Source organism: Chelonia mydas, chromosome 5 (genome assembly GCF_015237465.2).
Source record: "Chelonia mydas isolate rCheMyd1 chromosome 5, rCheMyd1.pri.v2, whole genome shotgun sequence".
NCBI classification, from domain to species: Eukaryota; Metazoa; Chordata; order Testudines; family Cheloniidae; genus Chelonia; species Chelonia mydas.
In genome coordinates this window covers 69,866,088-69,889,840 of record NC_051245.2, presented here as the reverse complement: position 1 = coordinate 69,889,840, position 23,753 = coordinate 69,866,088, and the positions used below count along the sequence as shown (strand labels likewise).

At 41.5% G+C, this 23,753-nt stretch overlaps 1 protein-coding gene across 12 annotated transcripts in view; it reads right to left on the bottom strand.

The window, feature by feature from the left end:
- The window catches only part of APC (APC regulator of WNT signaling pathway), a 201,085-nt gene that overhangs the window by 150,201 nt on the left and 27,131 nt on the right, over positions 1-23,753 (bottom strand). For 2 of the 12 annotated variants that reach the window (XM_043547781.1, XM_043547783.1), the window contains one exon: positions 6,641-6,726. The exons of 7 other annotated variants lie outside the window; for them this stretch is intronic. The gene's annotated coding sequence lies outside the window, so the exon portion shown is untranslated. Of the gene's footprint in view, positions 1-6,640; positions 6,727-23,256; positions 23,696-23,753 lie in introns of those variants that run through there. 3 more of the 12 variants (XM_043547785.1, XM_037901543.2, XM_043547782.1) reach the window with 3 other exon arrangements.

Sequence of the window (23,753 nt, the reverse complement as noted above, 5' to 3'; positions counted from 1 at the left end):
AAACACTTGATAAATATTTCCTTTCACAGGAAATTCTGAAAAATTTTGGTTTGTTCTTTTCTGGAATGTTTTTTTTTTTTGAACTTGTAGAATTTCCCATGAAACAGAAAATCTGGTTCTCACTCAATTCTACTATTCACATTTTTTCAGTTTCCAAATTTCTCCATTTTAGAGACACTGATATTTATTAGCTTGCTCCTATATTTCTGTAAAATCTTGTGTGAAGAAACTCTCATACCAGTCCACACACAGAGGGTTATTGTATGTATATGCAGGGAAGATATGGAGCCACTAAAATACCGGACATAATAGCTATGCCTTTTTTCTCAGCAAGGTGGAAATAATTCCTTAAAACAAACCTAAGAAAAAGAAGATTCCCTTAGTCTAGAAACCATCATCCCTAATTCAGAATTCATTTATGGAGAAAAAGTGGAAAAAACTATAGGGATTTCCCAAGCATTAAACATAAGATCAAATTTCCAAAAAAATGCATCAAGACTAGTGTGTCTTGCAAACCAAGGTCACATGGAAGTGAGGGCAGAAATATGCTGAAGGCACAGTTCCTCCCTGCATGATCACTTCCTGTTCACTGAAAAAGTAAAATGACATTTATAGAAACCCTATACAGTGACCTATAAAGTGAGAGAGATCCTCTTGTCCTGAGGAGCAAGCTGAACCAGATGATGCCTGGCCCAACACTGTTTGCAACTGTGGTTAAGATCTTTGCTTTCAAATCTGAAAAAATAGAGCTAAGCTAATCAGACCAGTACCAAATTTAGCAGTTGGAAAAAAGAAAATGTTAGAGCCTGATTAACGCCAGTGTTGCCAACTTTGTGATTTTTATCATCAGTCTGGCAATATTTAGTGTTTTGCTTCAAGCCCTAGCTACTGGAGTCAAGTTCTTACATGAGAACCTCAGCTTTTATGATTTTTAAAAATATGCTTTTAGAGGTAGAGAAAAGCTTTAAAATGTGAAACGAGTAACGTAAAGTCTTAAAGCCAGAAAGCACATAAAAAGAACTCTACATTTTATTTTTAAATTCATGATTTTTAAGCCAAATCTCATGAATCTTCAGTGTTGGCAATATTGTTAGCCACCTTCTTCTGTGAATTCCACGATCAGGAAAAACCAAGGCTCTGTTATGATCCCCCAAAACCTATAATCCCAAGCAATTCACTTTCTCCTCTGTTGCAGGGGGCCCAAAACCTCTGAGAAAACAGACAACCAAGAGTCAGCTCAATGAGGTAAACAGAACTACAAATTTTTCTAGTATAATCATAGACTCAGACTTTACGGCCAGAAGGGACCATCATGATCATCTAGTCCAGAGGTGGGCAAACTACGGCCTACGGGACCCTCCTGTCCGGCCCCTGACCCCCTGGCCTAGGAGGCTCGCCCCCGGCCCCTTCCCCGCTGTCCCCCCTCCCCTGCAGCCTCAGTGCACCGTGCCACCAGCACAAGGCTCTGGGTGGACAGGCAGCGCAGCTGCAGAGCCGCAGCCTGACCCGGTGCTCTGGGCGGCGCGGCTGTAGCGCTGCCAGCCGCCGGTGCTCCAGGCAGCGCAGTAAGGGGGCAGAGGGGGCTGGATAGAGGGCAGAGGAGTTGGGGGTGGTGGTCAGGGGGCGGGGGTATGGATAGGGGTCAGGGTGGTCAGAGGGCAGGGAATAGGGGGGTTGGATGGGGCAGGGGTTCCGGGGGGCAGTCAGGAATGAGGGGGGGGTTGGATGGGGCGGTAGGGGGTGGTCAGCGGACAGGGGGTGGTGGATGGAGTAGGAGTCCCGGGGGAGTCATCAGGGGAGAGAAGTGGGGGAGGGGGGTCGGATAGAAGGCAGGGGCCAGGCCACGCCTCACTGTTTGGGGAGACACAGCCTCCCCTAACCGGCCCTCCATACAATTTTGGAAACTCAATGTGGCCCTCGGGCCAAAAAGTTTGCCCGCCCCTGATCTAGTCTGACCTCCTGCACATTGCTCACCACAGAACCTCATCCATCCACTCCTGTAATAGACCCGTAACCTGAAGTCCTCAAATCATGATTTAAAGACTTAAAGTTACAGTGAATCCAACATTTACACTAGTTTAAATCTACAAGTGATCCGTGCCCCATGCTGCAGAGGAAGACAAAAAGTACCGAAAACTGGCATGTCTCTCTGGACGTGCCAGTTATACTCCTAACACAATAAGAAAACTTGCAGACCATTTAAGGATCACTTCTCTTCATGTCTGTTCTGCAGGAGCGACACTTGGATATAATAGATGCCATTTTTTTGACACAGGGCTTCAAAAATGTTCCTATCACCAACTAGCTGAAGCACTAAACCTTCTCACCAGAGTGAGAAATAGCCCCACAACCATGTCTTCCAAAAAAACAACCCACCTTCTCCCCACATCCACTTAAGGGGGCTGAGTATATTTTTCTCTAATGAAAATGTCTATAAAATATTTTTAATGCCTACAGTCCATTAACAATTACCTTTCCTTTCACCTTTACTCCATTTTTCAGGTCTTAATATTAAATGTACAGTGCTTTTCATCTGTAAATTTCAAAGCACTTTATAAAAGGAGATGGAGGATGGAGAAACTACAGCACAGAGAGACAAAGCTCTCTACACTAGTAGTAGTAGTAGTAGAAGAAATAGATCAAACAAGTAGCCTGGGGGACAGGCTAGGGAATTGAATCTGGGTTTCCCAGGTTCCTGGCTAGCACAAAAACCCTGATCATCCAGTCTCTCTCTCTCCCCAAGAGTTTAATAACTCTTCTTCTATACTGTAACTTCTCCCTCTTACTAATACCCCGTGTCTCAGGTCCTCCACAGCACAATAGGACTTAATATCACTGCAACAACCGAATTCAGTGGCAACATTAATTTATTCCATTGACAATATAGCACACTAATATATTTGTATCTCTTGCCTGTCTTAGAATGTCTGTCTCTTGCATGTGCATCAGGGAAAGGGGAGCTTGAAGCCAACTTCAATGGTTCATTGCTCCAGCTACTGCACTGTTCTCCATCCTATGCTTCTGGATCTCCATTCTCTGAATGCAAGCTGCCCTGTAGCTCAAAATCCCAGCTCCCCAGCACCTAGCTCCAGTGCACAGTGCAAGGAATAGGCACTGAAATCCAATTAATTTTTTAGTTCTACCTGGTTCTAGAAGGGCAGGGCAACAAAAAAACAAAATTTCAGGGGCCTCCTAACAGAACATTTCATGGAAGAAATGCTGAATTCAGTAGCATCTGAGAAAAATGTCAAATTCCACAGACACAGAATTAAGCTATCGCTTGAGGGTGGCTGCAAATTCAGGAAGGTAACAATGCACTGGTTCATACTTTGAAGGTTGCCCCCACAACCACTGCAAGGTACCATGACCAGAGACTTTAGACAAGTTATAAAGCTCTATTACAGGGGTCAGCAACCTATGGCACACGTGCCAAAGACGGCACGCACGCGAGCCGATTTTTAATGGCACGCTGCTGCCTGCCGAGTCCCAGCCACCAGCCCCGCTCAGCCCGCTGCCGAACCCAGGCTGGGACCCTGGCATGCAGGAGCATGCCATTAAAAATCCTGCCTGCCTGGGCCCACTCTTCTCTGCCCCTCCACGCCCCCCACCCCCGGCAGGGTGAAGAAGCTTGGTCCTGCCAGCTGCTGCTGCAGAGCAGGCAAGCTCCCCCCTGCCCCGCCTCTTCCCCCAGCATGCTGGGCTCCTGTCCCTTCTCCTTTCCCTCCCTGCCGCCAATCAGCTGATGGCTCTTGCCAGCGACAGGGAGAAGCAGAGCCACAGCGCACTCGCTGTTCTGGGGAGGAGGCAGAGAAGAGATGGGGAGGAGGCCGTGGGGTGGAATCAGGGCATATCCCCTCCAGCCCCCTGCCATGAGCTGCTCAGGGCAGGGGGCTGGGAGCACCCCCACGACCCCAGCCCACACCCCCAGCCCTCTGCCCTGACCCCTGCATCCCCCTCACACACCCCCAGCCTCCTGCCCTGACCCCTGCACCTCCCACGACCCCAGCCCTGACTCCAGCACCCCCACACACATACCCAGCCCCCCCCACAGCTCTTGCCCTGACTCCTGCACCCCCTACATTCCCACCCCCACCCCTCGCACCAAATGGGAGCTGCCCAGGTAAGCACTCCACCCCCAAACCTCCTGCCCCAACCTTGAGCCCCCTCCCTCATTCTAGCTCCTGGCCAGACCCTACACCCCAACCCTGTGCACTCCCACCCTCAGCTCAGTGCAGAGAGAGAGAGGAAGAGAATGGGCTAGAACCAGGGAGAAGGAAGGTACCCCACTCCATGTGGGCAGATCCGGGATCCCAGACCGGCAGCGGGCTGGGTGGGGCCAGCAGCCAGGACCCTGGCTGGAAGGAGCCGGGGGACGGAACCCCAGACCGGCAGCAGGCTGAGCCGCTCAGCCCGCTGCCGGTCTGGGGTCCTGGCCGCTGGCCCCGCTCAGCCCGCTGCCGGTCTGGGGTTCTAGCTGCAGCCCCTTGCCAGCCAGGGCCCCGCTCAGCCTGCTGCCGGCCTAGGTGAACGGAACCCCAGGCTGGCAGCAGGTTGAGCAGGCCGGCGGCATAAGATCAGCATTTTAATTTAAATTTTAAATGAAGCTTCTTAAACATTTTGAAAACCTTGTTTACTTTACATACGACAATAGTTTAGTTATATAATATATAGACTTAGAGAGACCTTCTAAAAACGTTAAAATGTATTACTGGCACGCGAAACCTTAAATTAAAGTGAATAAATGAAGACTCGGCACACCAATTCTGAAAGGTTGCCGACCCCTGCTCTATTACCCAGTACAGGAACTAGCTGTTCTTACTCTTAAATAGTAGTCTTCCAGTTGGACTCTCCAAACAAATAGAAACAGAATGAGATCTTCAAAGTTTGGTCCACAGACCAAATTTTATATGAAAGGATGCAGAAATTATATGAAGGACGAAGTTTTGTGCTGCTTGGATGGTGTGCCCCCTAGAGTACTTCAAACAAGCAAAATCAATTTAACCGCCTGTTGTCTACCTATACACTATGTCAATATTTATCTGTTTCCCCGAGTTAAGTGAACTGAAAAATATTTTCATTACAAAATTAATTTTTTCTTTTTAATAAAATGGTTTCTATAACTGAAACAATTATTTAAATACCTAATCTTCACATAGGAATGCAGACACTGTAAGGTTACAGCAGTTCAGTCAAATACATCTGGTTTGGCTTTAATTCTTATCATAATTCAAAATACTTTACAATGAGTATGAATATTAAATAAATAGGGCCTACCAAATTCACGACCATGAAAAACATGTCAAGGACCGTGACATCTGTTTCCCTTCCCCCCCCCCCGTGAAATCTGTATAGGCACAGCAAAGACCAGATTTCACGGGGGAGACCAACATTTCTCAAATTGGAAGTCCTGACCGAAATGGGTGGGGGTCACAAGTTTATTTTCGGGGGCTGCAGTATTTCCAACCTTACTTCTACGCTGTCTTCAGAGCTGGGCAGCTAGAGAGAGGTAGCTGCTGACCGAGGGCCCAGCTCTGCAAGCAGCAGCACAGAAATAAGGGTGGCAATACCATACCATGCCATCCTTACTTCTGCGCTGCTGCTGGTGTCAGCTCTGCCTTCAGCTGTCACTCTCCAGCTGCCCAGCTCTGAAGGCAGCGCCCCTGCCAACAGCAGCGCAGGAGTTAGGGTAGCAGCACTTCAACCCCTCCTACAATAAACCTGTTGACTCCCCCACACACAACTCCTTTTTGGGTCAGGATCCCTACAATTACACCACCATGAAATTTCATATTTAAATATCTGAAATGATGAAATTTATTATTTTTAAAATCCCATGACCGTGAAATTGACCAAAATGGACCATGAATTTGGAAGGGGCCCATAAATAAAGCTTAGATTTATCACAGCAGAAGTGTTAAGTAGGATGCATCAACTACATATTAATCCTATGTAAATAACACATTTGCTTTTACATCATAAAAGAAATTAGAATATATGTAGATATTTTACATTGACTTTTTATTGTATCTCCATACAAGAGTTTAAGAAAGCCCAACTGTTAAATACACCATAAAAAGCTGTGTTGTCATTACTTTGTGTTCTTGAAAGTCTTCGTCAGCCCTAATTGGAGGGTGCGGGGGGGGGGGGAACAGGAAGGGTAGAGAAAGGGTGGCACACTGGGAAGGGATATCCTCTGCTTACTATCATGCTATGATTTCTAGGCATTTTTAATTGGCTACAGAGAAAATGAACTGGATATGAATTTTGTGAGATGACATTTAGGTAAAGGATGTGAGAATCTACTGCTGGCAGATTAGAATTACTTAATAAGAAATTAATCTGAGTAGTTTACAATAAGCAAAATGATTCTGTGCAAGACTGATTGTTTTGGTTTTTCGTAAAGATTATAGGACAATAATTTATTTTTTAAAATTTTAGTGTGCCTTAAAATTCAATGTTACAGTGTTCCCAGCCATCCCAACTTTTTGTGTAAAATGACATTTTTATACAGCCTCCATTTTAGTCTCTCTCAAATCATTCCTAAAACTCATTCTCTTTAGCATTTTATACAAAATTGAATGTCCATATTTCAAATTTTAATACAACGAACGCTTATGCCACCAAAAATACATATTGTAACCTGAGGCCAATGCATAACCGCTGTAACCTGTGCTGTTCTTCAGTTTTATATCTTGTCTGTAATCTGTCATCACAGAGACCACAATCCTGCAGATGTGTAGAATGTTTTGTTGTGATTATTTGTTAATCAGAAAAAATACACACAAAAATACAGAGTACATTGTTTTGTTTCATGGTCTCTGTGTGTATATAATGTCTTCTGCAGTTTCCACGATATGCTATGCATCCGATGAAGTGAGCTGTAGCTCACGAAAGCTCATGCTCAAATAAACTGGTTAGTCTCTAAGGTGCCACAAGCACTCCTTTTCTTTTTACGAATACAGACTAACACGGCTGTTACTCTGAAACCTGTCATTATGCAAGGCACTGCATTTAGCCGCATGGAGTGGAAATCTATCAACTGCATGAAAAAACTTGTACAGATACAGACAGACATCATCTTCCTTTCCAAATGCAAACAGATGGACATCGTACCAAAAGGACTGAAGGTAAAAAATCCATTACAATCTACATACCACACAGACTATGCTGACAGCTTGTGCCACACGCTCTCAAAGAAACTGCGGAATCACCTGATCAACATCCTCTACAGCAAACAGGGGAAGATTACGAATGAGCTCTCAAAAATGGATACTCTCATAAAAAACCAACCTTCCACACAAACTTCCTCGTGGCTGGATTTTACTAAAACTAGACAAGCCATTTACAACGCACACTTTACTTCTCTACAAAAGAAAAAGGACACTAAACTTTCTAAACTACTACAGGCTACAAGGGGCCACAGCAATGGTTCCCTCAACCCACCCAGCAATATTGTTAATCTATCCAACTATACTCTCAGCCCAGCAGAAGCTGCTGTCCTATCTCGGGGTCTCTCCTTCTGCCCCTCCACCCCCTCGAACATGATACAGTTCTGTGGTGACCTAGAATCCTATTTTCGACGTCTCCGACTCAAGGAATATTTCCAAAATACCTCTGAACAACATAATGATCCACAGAGGCCTGCCTACCAACATTACAAAAAGAAGGATTCTAGGTGGACTCCTCCTGAAGGTCGAAACAGCAGACTGGACTTCTACATAGAGTGCTTCCGCCGACGTGCACGGGCTGAAATTGTGGAAAAGCAGCATCACTTGCCCCAACACCTCAGCCGTGCAGAACACAATGCCATCCACAGCCTCAGAAACAACTCTGACATCATAATCAAAAAGGCTGACAAAGGAGGTGCTGTTGTCATCATGAATAGGTCGGAATATGAACAAGAGGCTGCTCGGCAGCTCTCCAACACCACTTTCTACAAGCCATTACCCTCTGATCCCACTGAGAGTTACCAAAAGCATCTACAGCATTTGCTCAAGAAACTTCCTGAAAAAGCACAAGATCAAATCCGCACAGACACACCCCTGGAACCCCGACCTGGGATATTCTATCTACTACCCAAGATCCATAAACCTGGAAATCCTGGGCACCCCATCATCTCAGGCATTGGCACCCTGACAGCAGGACTGTCCGGCTATGTAGACTCCCTCCTCAGGCCCTACGCTACCAGCACTCCCAGCTACCTTCGAGACACCACTGACTTCCTGAGGAAACTACAATCCATTGGTGATCTTCCTGATAACACCATCCTGGCCACTATGGATGTAGAAGCCCTCTACACCAACATTCCACACAAAGATGGACTACAAGCCATCAAGAACACTATCCCCGATAATGTCACGGCTAACCTGGTGGCTGAACTTTGTGACTTTGTCCTTACCCATAACTATTTTACATTTGGGGACAATGTATACCTTCAGATCAGCGGCACTGCTATGGGTACCCGCAGGGCCCCACAGTATGCCAACATTTTTATGGCTGATTTAGAACAACGCTTCCTCAGCTCTCGTCCCCTAACGCCCCTACTTTACTTGCGCTATATTGATGACATCTTCATCATCTGGACCCATGGAAAAGAAGCCCTTGAGGAATTCCACCATGATTTCAACAATTTCCATCCCACCATCAACCTCAGCCTGGTCCAGTCCACACAAGAGATCCACTTCCTGGACACTACAGTGCTAATAAGCGATGGTCACATCAACACCACCCTATACCGGAAACCTACTGACCGCTATTCCTACCTACATGCCTCCAGCTTTCACCCTGACCACACCACACGATCCATCGTCTACAGCCAAGCTCTGCGATACAACCGCATTTGCTCCAACCCCTCAGACAGAGACAAACACCTACAAGATCTCTATCAAGCATTCTTACAACTACAATACACACCTGCGGAAGTGAAGAAACAGATTGATAGAGCCAGAAGAGTTCCCAGAAGTCACCTACTACAGGACAGGCCTAACAAAGAAAATAACAGAACGCCACTAGCCGTCACCTTCAGCCCCCAACTAAAACCCCTCCAACGCATTATTAAGGATCTACAGCCTATCCTGAAGGATGACCCAACACTCTCACAAATCTTGGGAGAAAGGCCAGTCCTTGCCTACAGACAGCCCCCCAACCTGAAGCGAATACTCACCAACAACCACATACCACACAACAGAACCACTAGCCCAGGAACCTATCCTTGCAACAAAGCCCGTTGCCAACTGTGCCCACATATCTATTCAGGGGACACCATCGCAGGGCCTAACAACATCAGCCACACTATCAGAGGCTCGTTCACCTGCACATCCACCAATGTGATATATGCCATCATGTGCCAGCAATGCCCCTCTGCCATGTACATTGGTCAAACTGGACAGTCTCTACGTAAAAGAATAAATGGACACAAATCAGATGTCAAGAATTATAACATTCATAAACCAGTCGGAGAACACTTCAATCTCTCTGGTCACGCAATCACAGACATGAGGGTCGCTATCTTAAAGCAAAAAAACTTCAAATCCAGACTCCAGCGAGAAACTGCTGAATTGGAATTCATTTGCAAATTGGATACTATTAATTTGGGCTTGAATAGAGACTGGGAGTGGCTAAGTCATTATGCAAGGTAGCCTGTCTCCCCTTGTTTTTTTCCTACAAACCCCCCCCAAGACGTTCTGGTTAAACTTGGATTATTGCTGTGCACATTGTAAGATGAGCTGTTGCCAGCAGGAGAATGAGTTTGTGTGTGTGGTTTTTGGAAAAAAAAAAAGGGGGGGGGGTGTGGGGGGGGGTGAGAAAACCTGGATTAGTGCTGGAGGTGACCCACCTTGATTATCATGCGCATTATAAAGAGGGGTTTCAAAGGGGGATGGGCTGTTGCCAGCAGGAGAGTGAGTTTGTATGTGTGTGTGGGGGGGGGGGGGGGGGGAAGGGTGAGAAAACCTGGATTTGTGCTGGAAATGGCTCTACTTGATGATCACTTTAGATAAGCTGTTGCCAGCGGGGGAGTGAGGTGGGAGGAAGTTTTGTTTCATGGTCTCTGTGTGTATATAATGTCTTCTGCAGTTTCCACGATATGCTATGCATCCGATGAAGTGAGCTGTAGCTCACGAAAGCTCATGCTCAAATAAACTGGTTAGTCTCTAAGGTGCCACAAGTACTCCTTTTCTTTTTACGAATACAGACTAACACGGCTGTTACTCTGAAAATTGTTTTACAGAACGCTTTTAAACAAAATTTGCAACAGTCTAAAAACTAAGTTGCTACATTAATCCCAGGCCCCAATTATTTCCAAATTTAGGCATTTAAAAATGCCAAGCACTCTAATAACGTTAAATTGCTATGTCCAGAGCAGAACTACCAGAAGTTACTGGAGTATTTCAAATTTTCATGATCTTTAATTTAGAAAGTGAAGCAACATTAGTGGAACAGCTGTGAGCTACTGCACAGATTTCTCAATTTAGTATAAAGTCAAAGAAATGCTTATTGGTTCAGAGATCATTAAAAATATCAAACTGAAATTAAGCAATCTGAGGTAAGGATTTTTATTAAGAAAGCCTAAGTCAACCAGAAATAAGAAAATTATTTTTGCAGACCATTTAAAACTAAATCCATTACAATCAAAATCCATAATCCACAGAGTCCTTCAAGGACTGGACTCAGCCTTCTAATACTAACGAGCTGAAATGGAAAAATATATTTACCACTTTCTCCTCTCTGATCCATCTGCAGTTTAGTAGTACTCCTGGATTGCTCATTGACACTAAGCTCTTACATAGCAGCACCCATGAGTAATGCTTTCTATCACCTCTGGTTGGCAGGGAAACTATTCCAATCTGGCAGACGATGACCTGGCCTCAATAATACACAGCTTTGTCACCTCCCATCTAACTACAGCAATTCAATATTCCTGGGCAGGCAGCCATTAGCCCTTAGGAAATTGCAACTAGTACAGAAAAACAGGAGCACATCTCTTTAGCAACACGGGCTACGGTGAGCTTATCAAACTTGTCCTACATATTCTGTACACTGGCTTCCCAGAGAACACAGCTAAGTTCAAGATCTTGATCCCCATCGTCAAGGTGCTCAATGGCCTGGGCCCAAGATACCTAAAAAGATCATCTAAGTCTCAGATGAAATAGTGGTTCACAAAACTGCCCCTCAGGCACAACAGAACTGTATATCACAAAGGTAAAAAGTCGTATTGTAGACACCAGAGCCTTCCTGGGGACTGGTCAAGACTTTGGAATGAACTCTTACAGGAACTAAGGACTATCAGACCTCCCCACCTTCCATTCCAAATGCAAGCTTTTTTAACGTTGGCATTGGTAATAGAATACCTACCAGTGTGTCCCTATTAAAAAAAACTACACTACATTCATCCACTCCACGTGGGGGAAATTATATGAGAAAGAATGAACCACATGTGACAGATGTTAGTCATGTCACTTAATGCACTCTGGAACACTCCCAGATACTACAGTGATGAGGACAGTATATGACCCAGAATGAAATACTACACTTTGTGCCTATTTCCATGTATCTTTTTCACCAATGAACTCCTGTTCCAGCTTCCTCTAGCTGAGTATTTAAGTCTGAGATCTTTTAATCATATTTTCAGTAACATCTTCTCTAATACCATTTCAACCATCTGTGGCTTTTACCACATGTCCCAGAAACGGGCATTCTCCTTGACCCCAAATTAATCTCCTTTCATCACATCAACAATTTCTTCAAGAACTACCGTAACCTCCATAATATTGCCCATATTATCTACTCATGATGCAGTGGACAGGGCACTGGATTGGGACTCAGGAGACCTAAATTCTATTGTTGGCTCTGGCGCTGACCTGATGTCAGTCATTTCACCTCTCTCTCTCTCTCAGTTTCCCAGTCTGTAAAACAGGTCTAACGATACTTATCTCCCGTTGTTAAACACTTTCGGATCTATGGATGAAGCACTAAGAACATGTTATTACTATTCTCCATCTGCTCACAGTTATTCATGCCTTCATTCTCTCCAGTTTAGATCAGCAGATTTTCCTCCCAACTCTTCTCTTGCTTTTGCTAGCTACTTTTAGATTCTGCTCCCAACTTGCCACTCAAGTCATTTTGTGACCACACTATTCCCTTTTGCTGTATCTGTGTACAATTAATAAAACAGTACAGGGAGATTTTATATGAAAGATAGTATACAAACTAAACAGTGATTAACACCATGTCTCTCTTTCCATCAAACTGTCTCATTTCCTTAATATTTAGTCATCGCTCTGGAAGTGCTCCATTTTACTGCAGAATTCTCCTAGCAACATGAAACCACAACAGTGTTCCTTCTGACAGTCTGCTTCCATGCAGAATGACCACTTTGCATAATTCAGACAGCTAAACAAAGGTCTTCAAAAGTCAGATTTTTTTTGTCCGGCACTAAACTGAAGATTCTTCAGCAGCACTGCTTTAGATGTATACAGCGTTAGATCTGAATAAGGACTTCTACAATTGTCAGTGTAGAATAGTAAAAGAATTGTCAAGGAACTCTATAACCTGGAACTTAGAGGATTTTTTAGATTGAAATCCTAATAGATAGAAACAAAAATAATCGACTTCTATGAAATCTTATGAGTCTGCATTAGTCAATTCTTTTTTTTTGGTCGGAAATCAAGTAACATTCAATATATTGTAATCTGAATAGGTTCTGTTTAAGCAGCCCAGTCATGACAGTTTGGGATACACCAGGAGCTCTGAATTTTGGTTTCATAAAAATATTTCTTTAAACTCCTTTAGTGATTTATCAGCCTAAACAACTACTTTTGTTACCAATGGCTTCAAATTTTTCAATGTAACATGTTGAGAATACATAAGTCTTGGCCTTGTCAGAATCCAGAGGCAACAAAATGTTACAGAATGTCAAATTAAAAATCTATACGACTTGTTTAATCTAAAATATGAAATTTCATATATGACATTATAGGTGGATTAGTAATGATCCCTGTATTTAAGGCTGGCCAAGACTTTCCATTGTAACCCTTTGTTTTCAGTTGCTTATAACTGATGAACTAACTATTCAGGTTGAAATTTTTCTTATTTGGGTTGAATTTTGAGAAAGCTTGAACAAAAATGTACAGCTACTTCAGAGAACAAGATTAGTAAAAAGATCATAGAATCATAGAATATTAGGGTTGGAAGAGACCTCAGGAGGTCATCTAGTCCAATCCCCTGCTCAAAGCAGGACGAACACCAACTAAATCATCCCAGCCAACGCTCTGTCAAGATAGTTTGTCTAAATTAAAGAAACTTGTACAGTTCTAAATCCTCCATGATTTGGAGTAGAAAACATAAATTTGACAGATATTCCTGAGGTCACAGCAGTGCCTTTCCACTGTCTCCCAGAAAATCTGACCAGATTGTAAATTACAGAAAATCTTTAATTGCATAAGCACAACAACTTGTTAAAGGCTGTTAATTCCAAATGCACAGCCCATTCTCCTAGGCCCTGTTAAGCCTTCTGTTTCCTCTATCTATGATAAGCATGAGCTAGATTTCCAGAAGGGACATAGGCAAAACAGATCAAGCCACCTTCCCTTCCTCTGCCATCCATCAAAACACCCTACAGTTCAAGGGAAGGATCACTGGGTTAGGAGTCAGAAGACTACCCATCTAGTTCTAGTCTCACCTCTTTCACAGTTTGCATTATCAAAGAGGCAAGCAAGTATTCCGTAATCTCACAGATGAAAGAACAGATGATTTCAAGTGTCACACAAGGTAACTTTTGGCAGAATGGGGATTTGAACTCTGGCCTCTAGTATTGTGGATCCAAGCCCCAATCAGTTAGCTACATTGCCTCTCAAACTGAATATGCCAAAATCATGCAGCTTTGCTAAGGTGTCTGTAAAACGGGACTAGTACTCCATACTTAGTAGAGGAAATGGGATCTGATAAAGTATCAGGTGATGGAATTGCTTTGTTTTTTCTTTTATTAAAAAACTATTACACACAAGCCTCTTTATATGTTATATGAATTGAAAGACAGTAATTACACGATCACATGCAATTTCTTGCATGGGATATGTACAATATAGGAGAAAAGTGATACAATACAATATTGTATATAGATCCACAAGCACACAGTATGGTTGAGTCTACCTTAATAAGGGAGTTAAAATTAGTAACCATTTTTCACATGAATGAAGAATATGGTAATGGAGAGCAGTGTTCCCTATATATAGGACCAGGTATTTACAAAAAATAATTAGACTACCTTCCCAGAAGCTTAAAAATTAAGTATTGTCCCTATATTGTCCTTTTCTCTTTAGCACATAACCATTCTTTACATTTTTTCCAATGGTGCTAAAATGAATATAACTGATTTTGTTTAGTACGTTCATTGGACAGCCCTGAGAGTAGTATTTGTTCAATTAAGACAATTAGGAAAAATATTTTACATCAATGATGCTACTACTACAGAAAGTTTTCAAAAAGCAGTAAGATTTGAAAATTTACTAAAGCACAAATTTGTAGAACACATCCTTTTAACTATTTTAAAGTTTATACTAGGTAACTGGTTTGATGGTATCCATTACTAACAAGTACAAACACTAAACTGTACCTTTGAAAAAATATTGTTCTCAAATGTAGCGCTTGTAAAAAGTCCTTTACTGTAAATAAAAATAAGATGTCAGGTTTCCTTCATGATTAAATTACCACATGGGAGAGAAAAGTGTGTTTCTTTATATCATATTGCCAACACGCATCAGTCCTAACCTGGAGGGACCACTTCTAGAGGTCAAAGAATTATTCAGTTTTCAAAGTCCAGGAAAACTCAAGACTCTTAAAACTGAGCCATGGAATCTCACATTTTTCCCCAGTTGCCACGTGAGAAAAATTCTAGGTTAACGTCTGGGGTGGTCAATGCTCATGAGAAGATGAGATTTTATTTATAATACCATCTGTCTGCTCCAACCCTTATCTCCTAATTTTGTAACTTGGTAGAAAATCTCTCACAAAAAAAATAAAGTCCTGCTTAACATCTCAGTGTATTGATCTACAAGTTTCTATTTTCTGATACAATAGCAAATGAGATCATTAGGAATCAAAATTCAAATTTGTTTGTTCCCCTAGGTAGCTACATTTGTAGGCCATATATTTTTTTGTAAACACACACCACGGAGGTATTTTTTCCCCCATTCACTGACTCCTCTTTTCTTTATGTATCTTATGTCACGTCCACTTAATCATTTCCATGCAAATGACGCTCCTGTGTCTTCCTTTCCTTTTCTTTGCACACCACAGGCTAGTTTCACTCTGCAATGTGTGTTGCACAACAGATCAGACCTCATGTTGGAGAGCTACGTAAGCAGTGGGAGGTGGCACAGAAGGAACAGAAAAGGTAAGGATACAAATAGGATTTGGAATATCATGTGTTGTAAATGAACTTTTAAAAATTCTTTATGACAGAAGAAAGACCAACAGGAAGAACAAACACACAAGAGACCAAAAGGAAGAGAGATTGCTACTACATAAATATTTGTATCGTGGTAGTGACCAAAGATATGAACCACTGTTGAAGGGTCTTGAGGAAGGATCTGAAGAAAGAGAACATGGCTAATTCAATTATAGTTTTGGAGGTGTTTTGTAAGTAAGCAGTGGTATGGAGGAAAGCACAAAGATGCATCTCAGAGAAGTAAAGCAGCAAGTAGATGAGGGCACCAGTTCAGAAAGTTAGGAGAGTGGAGAGCAACTTGATAAGATACAGTAGCAATCAGAGAGGGCCAGAAACAGAAAGGGCCTGAAGGTAAGAAAACATTTTGAATTTGATGTGGTGGGAAAAAGGGGGAGTCAGTGGAGGGATTCAATTATCAGCACTAAGATGACGACCTTGGCAGCTATATTTTGACTGGAGGGGAGGGGGCTGTGATGCAGGTATCAAGGAAACTAAAGAGGCAGTGGTTGTAATCATAAAGACAGGATACAATAGGCCCGATGAAAGAGTTTCAGACGAGTGTACTGAGAGACTAGTTGGAATTTAGTGATGTGGAGGCAGCAGCAAGACAGAGACACTGCCCAGATTTATGGGACAATAGAGCAAAGTGTAAAAATGGACACCCAGATTGTGGATTTAAGTGACAGTGAGGAGACTGACGTAGTCGACAGAGAAATGAGACAGTGGGGAGGGCTTGGGAAAAAATTCAGTTTTGTCCACGTGACACTTACAGTGAGACAATAGGAGAGATCAAAAACACAGCCTGAGATGCAGGATTTGAAAGAGACTACCAGGAAAAACTGGAGAGGTAGATTTGAGAGTCATCTGCATAAAGGTACTAGCTGAAACCATGCAAGTGAATGAGACCCTTAACAGGAGGGTTGAGAGAGAAAAGGAGATCTAGGACAGAGCACTGTGGGATTGCCCACAGAAAGTAGAACATGATACTGAAGGAATGTTCAGAGAGGGAAGAGATCTAAAAGGTAAGTTATGAAAGCCAAGGAAGGACAAGATAACAAGAAGGATCAGCAGTTTCAAAAGCAACAGAAAGTAAAGAAGGATAACAATGAGGTATGGGTTCTTCTATCTGGCTAGTAAAAACTCAGAGACCTACATGAAAGCAATTTCACTAGAACAGAAAGGGCAGAAGCCAGATTAGATGAGATGAGATCCATGATGAAGTTGGAGAAACCTGCGGCAGCTTTTACAAAAAGCACATCCTGGTGAGCCTAAAGATGAAGGCAGGAGATGAGTCAGTATTTGAAAAAGGGGGAAACTGCAGAACAGTTTATTGAGAATGGAAGGACTATGGTATGCTTGTATTGTGACAGGCACTGGCTAAAGGAGAATGAAAAAAACCTCATCTGGGAAGTAAGAAAGAGAATAAGGGTAGAAGTAAGGGAAGTCAGCAGCTGGAAGAAGATTGACTCAACAGGGCAGGTGGTGGGCATACAGGAGAGGAAAAATGAAAGAGCAGAGGGTAGAGGAAGGAAAAGGGGGGAGGCGGGAAGAGATAAAGAATGGGGAAAAGTAGGACATTTATCAGCAATTGTACTGGCCTAAAATGTATAGCTCCGTATTTCCAGCATTTTATTTCTGTTAAAGATTGTCCCCAATTCTGTTAATTTGGAGATGGAGAGGTTAAACAGGAGAGGATAGTAGAATATTCATAGGATTGAAGTCAAATTGCTCTTTGCTGATGGACATGTAAACATTTAAATATCTGCTTCTTAAAAATATTTCCATGCTCTTGGTTTTCCTCTTGCATTTCAGGTCATGGCTACATTTTGGAATACTACATTTCAAAGGTCGAATATATATTAAGCACCCATGAAGCAATATTGAACTGTCAAATACAACTTTCATATTAAAAGCAGTAAGAAGGGAGACACTTGGATGTAAAATTACTGAATAGTTGGGATTTCCTTTAAGACATTTTCTTTTAGATTTTTTTTTAAATTAAGAGTTTAATAGTTTATTATAAAATTTCAAGCTATGTGTTTGTTCCGAGAAGTAAGAAAACACTTATCAACTGGTAAACACACAAGAAGGGTTAGGAAAATTGCTATATGCATAGTCAGTGTTAAGACACCAAAAAGTTTGTTTTAACCTAAAAAGTTGATTTGGTATTTAAAGTTTGCGATAGAAAGAATTTTCACTGGGCCACAGTACTCCATTTTTCTCTCAAAGTAGCTTCACATAGCAAACATATCACTCTTTTTTTAAGTGTTTACTTAGCCCTTATCAACACAGTATCTATCAGGAGTGCTTCCAAAATATTTTAAAATAAAAACAAACACAGGACAGGAGAAATATTTTGATTAGTTTTTGTTTGGCTAGTTGTGTGTGTAGAACTTGCCAAAGTCCAAAAAAAATGAGTTTTACACATACAGCTTGTTCCTGTAAGCTGCTCAGTTCCTTCTGAAAAAGTTACTGAACGCCCTTATCACTGGAATCAGGCACTTTGATTTTAACGTAGTGCGTATTTCCTGCAGAGGTAAATCCCATATTCTAGGTCCAATCCCTGTAAAAATTAGTTCTTCTCAACTCACAAGCCTCTTCCTATTGTTCAACATTTTCATTGCTCTGATGAAAAATAGCTATCATAGCTATGGAGGAAGATATAACAGCTCAAGAAGCTAAGGCTAATTCCATGGAGGACTTTGAATATCAGGACATGTACCTTGAACTAGACTTGTCAAAGGCTTTGGATCAGAGCCTGGGTAGCCAGCTCAGAAAGCAATACACCAAGTGACTGTTAGGAAACCGGGCTGATAAAAAGATGTGTTCACACAGTCCATACTAGCTGATGCTTTTTAATTACATGTGGCTTCTTTCCTAGATAAAACAGACTGCAACAATCAAGCTCGAAGTTCATGCATGCATAGATTAGTATGGCCTCTTCAGCAGAGAGGCAAGTTCTCCAAAGTGCTTCCCTCTTCCTATCGGCTTCACCTCACCCTTGTCTGGGCTCAGATTTAGCCAGCTGCTCTTTATCCAGGTACTGATTTCCACTGGAAGCTAGAAGACAGTGCTCTGTTTATATCTAATGCAAAGGATAGATATGGCTGGCACTTCACACTGTTTATCTCATTTGTCTCATTATGAAGAGGGGTTTGAACCTTAGTTGCAGAGTCCTCAGAGGACTATGCCTGTAATGACCCTCTGGGTTTAGTGCGAGAGGACATATCTGAGTCATTTCAGGGTATATCAGTTTATTCCTGGAGCCTATTAGAAGCAGAACAGGAATATACAACTATCAATGGTATCAAATGATAAAATAGTTCTGCAAGGTAAATAGAGATACGTCCATTGTATGTGGACAGGAGGTGGTCATTCACCAAAGCAACAAGTGCTGTGTTTGTCCTGTGCCTTGACCTGAAGCCTGAGAGAAGAATCCAGGACAATGGCAGCCAATAGGTGGCACTGGAGACTTTGTCAATTAGCTTGCTTAAGCTTTTTTTTTTGGTTAAACACTGGGCAGGAACTCATGCAAGGTCTCAAACATCAAGCGGTGCTTTTTAAAGAATTGTTTAGATTACTGGATTGTGGAGAGGGGCAGATTTCCCATATCAAAAGAGGTGCTGACAATCTCATTACTGGGGGGTCCTTTGTGTTGCCTACTTTTTTTAAAAAAACCACATAGGAAGGCATGGGTCAGAGTTAGAGGTGCCAGCCCTGACTGCCATCAGCTTCTTTGGCTACTACTTGTGAATGGACCAAATCCTTGGAAAGAATGCACTATGTTTCTGGTCTCAATCTCGGTCCCCCTACTTCATTTTTGGTAAACCATAAAATGAGATGACAATTCCTAACAGCAAGGGCTGCTATGTTTGAGGTTTGAGTGGACAAAGTACGGAATCAGCGTATAGTCCAAAAAATTTTTCCAGGATACTCATTGCTTCCTTTAGAAAGGCATAAGCTTATAGAATTGTGTCCTCATCTGTATCAGACTACATTCTTCCTTCCTGGTTGTTGTTGTTTTTTTGCCACAGTTAGTGACAGAATTAATGCAATCTGTGTGAACTATGAAGTGAGGAAGAGCACTTCAGTGCTGAAGTAAATATAGCAGTAATGAGAGACTGTTGTAGTGTCTTGCTAAGACTTCTATTCTTTGGTCTCTTGGCTGATTTGAGTTTTTATGATTAAATTTTGGAATTTAGCAAAGACCAAGAGTTTTTGGGAGCACACCAGGACAATGGTTACCTCTTGTCTTGTAAAGGTAAGAGTTACTTCTGCTTGCAGAAGGAAGTGGTCTTAACCCTGTAGAGAGGAGTCTCTCATATTTATGAACACATCCAGGCAAAAGGATCCAGTCCAGAGTACGTCCTGCCTTACACCATACAGTGACCTGACCATGATTCCGGATCATTAACGTATTAGTACTTACTACATAAAATTATAGAGTGCCATTATTTAAAGATGGCCTGTATTTATGCCAATCCCAAAAGTTAGCATGTGAGACCTTGGAAAGTATCCTACTGTAGCCTAGAACTCCACACACTGTCCCCTAGCAGCAACTGTCTTTGGAGCAGCTGCTCCTGGCCAGACCTCAGATACAGCATAACAGCAAAATCAGTCTTCAGGGCGGTTCCTCTTAGCCAAAACTTGCTTTCTCAGCAAGATCTCAGAAAAATGGATGAGCTATGTTCACTGCGCTCCTCAAATACTGGAGCATGGGACCACACCAAGGGCAGTATGGATGGAGATTTGGTCTTAACTCTGAATTCCCTTGCTTGTCATGGGTAGGGGAATCTTATTTTAAAATCTGTTCTGGTCTTAGAAGAAAGCACAGTTCGATTCTTACAAAATATCACCTATAGATCCTGAAAATTATCATCTTACTAGCAAAAAATAAAGTAGAAAAATTAAAAGTCACGAAATTGAACAAATTATATACAGGCACGTTAACTTCAGCTTTCATTAGCAGCCCAGGGAAAAAAAAAATTCTTTGCTTTAGAATTTTGGGTTGGGAAGCTCCCTAGCTTGTTAGTCCCACTGCATTCAGTCCTTGAAAATAAGAAAATCTGCCCTTAAATGAGTCTCCATTTAACACAAAGTAGTTCAGACAGCATCTGAATCAAACTACACTGGACCAAGGGTGATTCACAAATATTCTTAATCATCATTTTGGCTAAATTACTCATGGGTCATTAGCCTTCTCTATGTATGCCTTGTTATTTTTTTTATTTCTTGCAACCTTCTATTTATTTGACTTTTGAAAAATGATTATTTAAAAGTCCTAGGTATTAATATCCATAAAAGGCTCATTTGTAACTGAAAACATCAATTTCAGTCACAAACATTTAAAAAATTGGACAATACAAAAACATTTTAAAATATCAAGTATTAAGGGTCTGTACCGTATCACCCTTAATCTTTTTTCACACTATGGTGATCCATTAGTATCATCTTCAGCCAACACCTAAAGAGAATGGGAAACCATTAGTCTTCAAGGAAGTATGTTAGCATCTGTTCACTCACAACACTATGAATCTTAAAAAATACAACCAGCTGGAAGTCTGAGTCTTTTTTAGAGTGACAAGTTAGGCGAGGTAATATCTTTTATTGGACTGACTTCCGTTGGTGAAAGAGAAACTTTTGAGCTTATGCAGAGCTCATCTTCAGTCTTTTCGACACTATTAATCTCCCAGTTTCCTACCAGCATGACCTACTTAAAGCTACACCCCCAAGGATGAAGAAGTTAGTTTTCACTAAATTCATGAAAAAGTAATCAACTTGATTAAAATATTAATACAGTTGAGTTGATGGAATATTTAACAGAAATATAAACCCCACAATAAGTAGTTGTAGACCAAAGAGATCAATTAGATCTATTTATTTCCCAGACTACACTGAATTATACTGAAGTTACACCATGAGTTATGAATCATGCTTTTTGACTATAAACATGAAGGTTTGCCTTGAATTTACACTTGTCCTATGAAGCTGCTCACAAAATGCATCCTTTTAGAAATATGATTCACAAATAGGGTCCATCACTCCATGCAGAGAGTCATTATTTGTGGAATTGGGGCCTACATTTACTAACTGTCTTTTACTCATGACGCTACTAGAAACTGTCCCACTGTTAGAAATGGAAACTACTTAGCCAGGTGTACAAAACAGCTCTTGTACGGTTTAAAAAATAATAATAATAATTTAAGCAAGAAACATCCCCATAGTGTTGTATCTCTCAGGGAATAAAGGAAAAGTGCCTTTGAATCATTCGGATTACTAGTATCTTGATAGATTAAGCAACTAAAATTCACTTTCAGTTTTGTACAACAAACACCTTTGGTACGATGTTTAACTTCTGATTCCAATTACACTACCGTTTTATAAATCCTTAGCTTATGTTTTAACATATTAACCCAGCTAAAATATATCCCATCATCAGATAGGAAGCCTGAGATCTATACTCAAGCTAATTTACAGTGTGTAGAAAATTAAGGTTTATAGTTTTTTTCAGATAGGGGTTCATTAAGCTAAAAAGCTTCCTATCAGATCCCATTACTATTATGCTTTCATTCGGTGTGTCATGCAGTATTGGTGATAGAAACCTTACATTTAACAAAAATAAAAGTAAATTTATTGGCAGGCACTGTAGGAGGTTCTTAGGAGCCTCATTAAAAATATTTAAGAGTCCTCTTCCAGCTAACTAGTTTTAGTGTGTATATTACAGGCAGTTTAAAAAGGAAGATTAAGTGCTTCATGAGACTTCCATTACACTGATGAAATAATCGGAAGTCTACCGATTATTGGATTTGACAGAAAACTTCACTGTTTATTAATATGTTAAGCAGAAAGAACATTAAGAAGCATTTTCAACCACAAAAACTGATTTAGAAGCAATAGAACAAGTACCATCTCTGCTCATTGGGGTGCGGGAAAAAATGCTATTCAAAATATAAAATTAAGTAATTCTAAAGTACACTATCCACATATGCATAACAGAGAGTTTACTGAAAATATATCTGTACAAACTGGAAGAATACAAAATATACTTAAAAAAAGTATCTTTGAATGTATAAATACCCAAATTAAACACCACAAATTTTGTCTTGCTGATCCCTTAGGATAAACAAGCTCCTGTAAATGAAAAATGCTGCCTATGGCTTATATTTGAAGTCCAAAGATGACAGACAACTCAAATTAAAATTCAACTAATTTCAAACAGTAAATTTTAAATACTGATTCAAGTTATTCAGCACCTTGTTCACCTTCTAAAAAACTATTTTACATTTTTGCAAAACTAAAAGCGATTTGGTTACTGATGACCTAATTACTAGAATAAAAGCGGTGTCTGACAAAGAGAGAGAAAGGACCACTGCTTCATACATAATTTATTAAGATTTCCAAGAGTATTCAGGTTAAATTCACTGATCTGAGCATCTCATTGTAATGTTAAATAATTTTTTAACAAGTCAGTGTGTTCTGATGTTCAAATATACACTTTTATTTTTCATTATTTAAAAAATATCTCTCAATATTTCTGCTGCTACATGGGTCGCAATTGGCCACTGAACCTTATGCTTTAAATGCATTTTTGGGCGTAGCAGTGCAGTACAGCCTCTCATCCCTCTGCAGCTTTCTCCTTTTTTAGCAGAGGAGCAAAAGCTGCTGCAGTCAACTGCAGAATAAGCCACTACCAGGTCCTGTCACTAACAAAGACACCTATCTGTAATACCCAGAGGTGGCTTTTGCAGATTCACACAAAAGCAAAATTTTAACATTTAAAAAGTGCAAGAGAATGCCATGCTCTGCAATACCTGCCTCATCCTCCCTCCAGAATGCCTTCATTGTGGAGCTGTTAGATTCACATCAAGGCATCTCCTTCCCTGCTTTGTGTCCCTTTCTCTGGCAGCCACGGCTGCTGCGGCAGGAGGGAGGAGGACGACGACTTCAATGAGCTCAAGCTCTCATTCCTCCTCGCAAAGAAATCTGCTACATTCTTTGTTGCCCTTTGCCCGTTTCCTTAGATACTGTTTTTTCCTCTTTTCTATGTCAACAAACCTTTAAAAAAAACACCCTATTTTCTAGCTACAAAAGCCCCTTTCTTCTCCCTTCCCCAGCTCCCCGTCGCCACCGCCTCCTCCTCTCCTGTCAAACAGACTGATCAGAACCACAGGAAACCATCCAGAGCTCCTCGCTGCAGCAGCTGGGATTAAACAGGCTCCTCTCCCTGCAGCAGCCCGGAGAGGCACACGCACTGCACAGCAACAGACAGGGACACTGAATATTACAGCCCAGCATGGCTCGGCCGGCG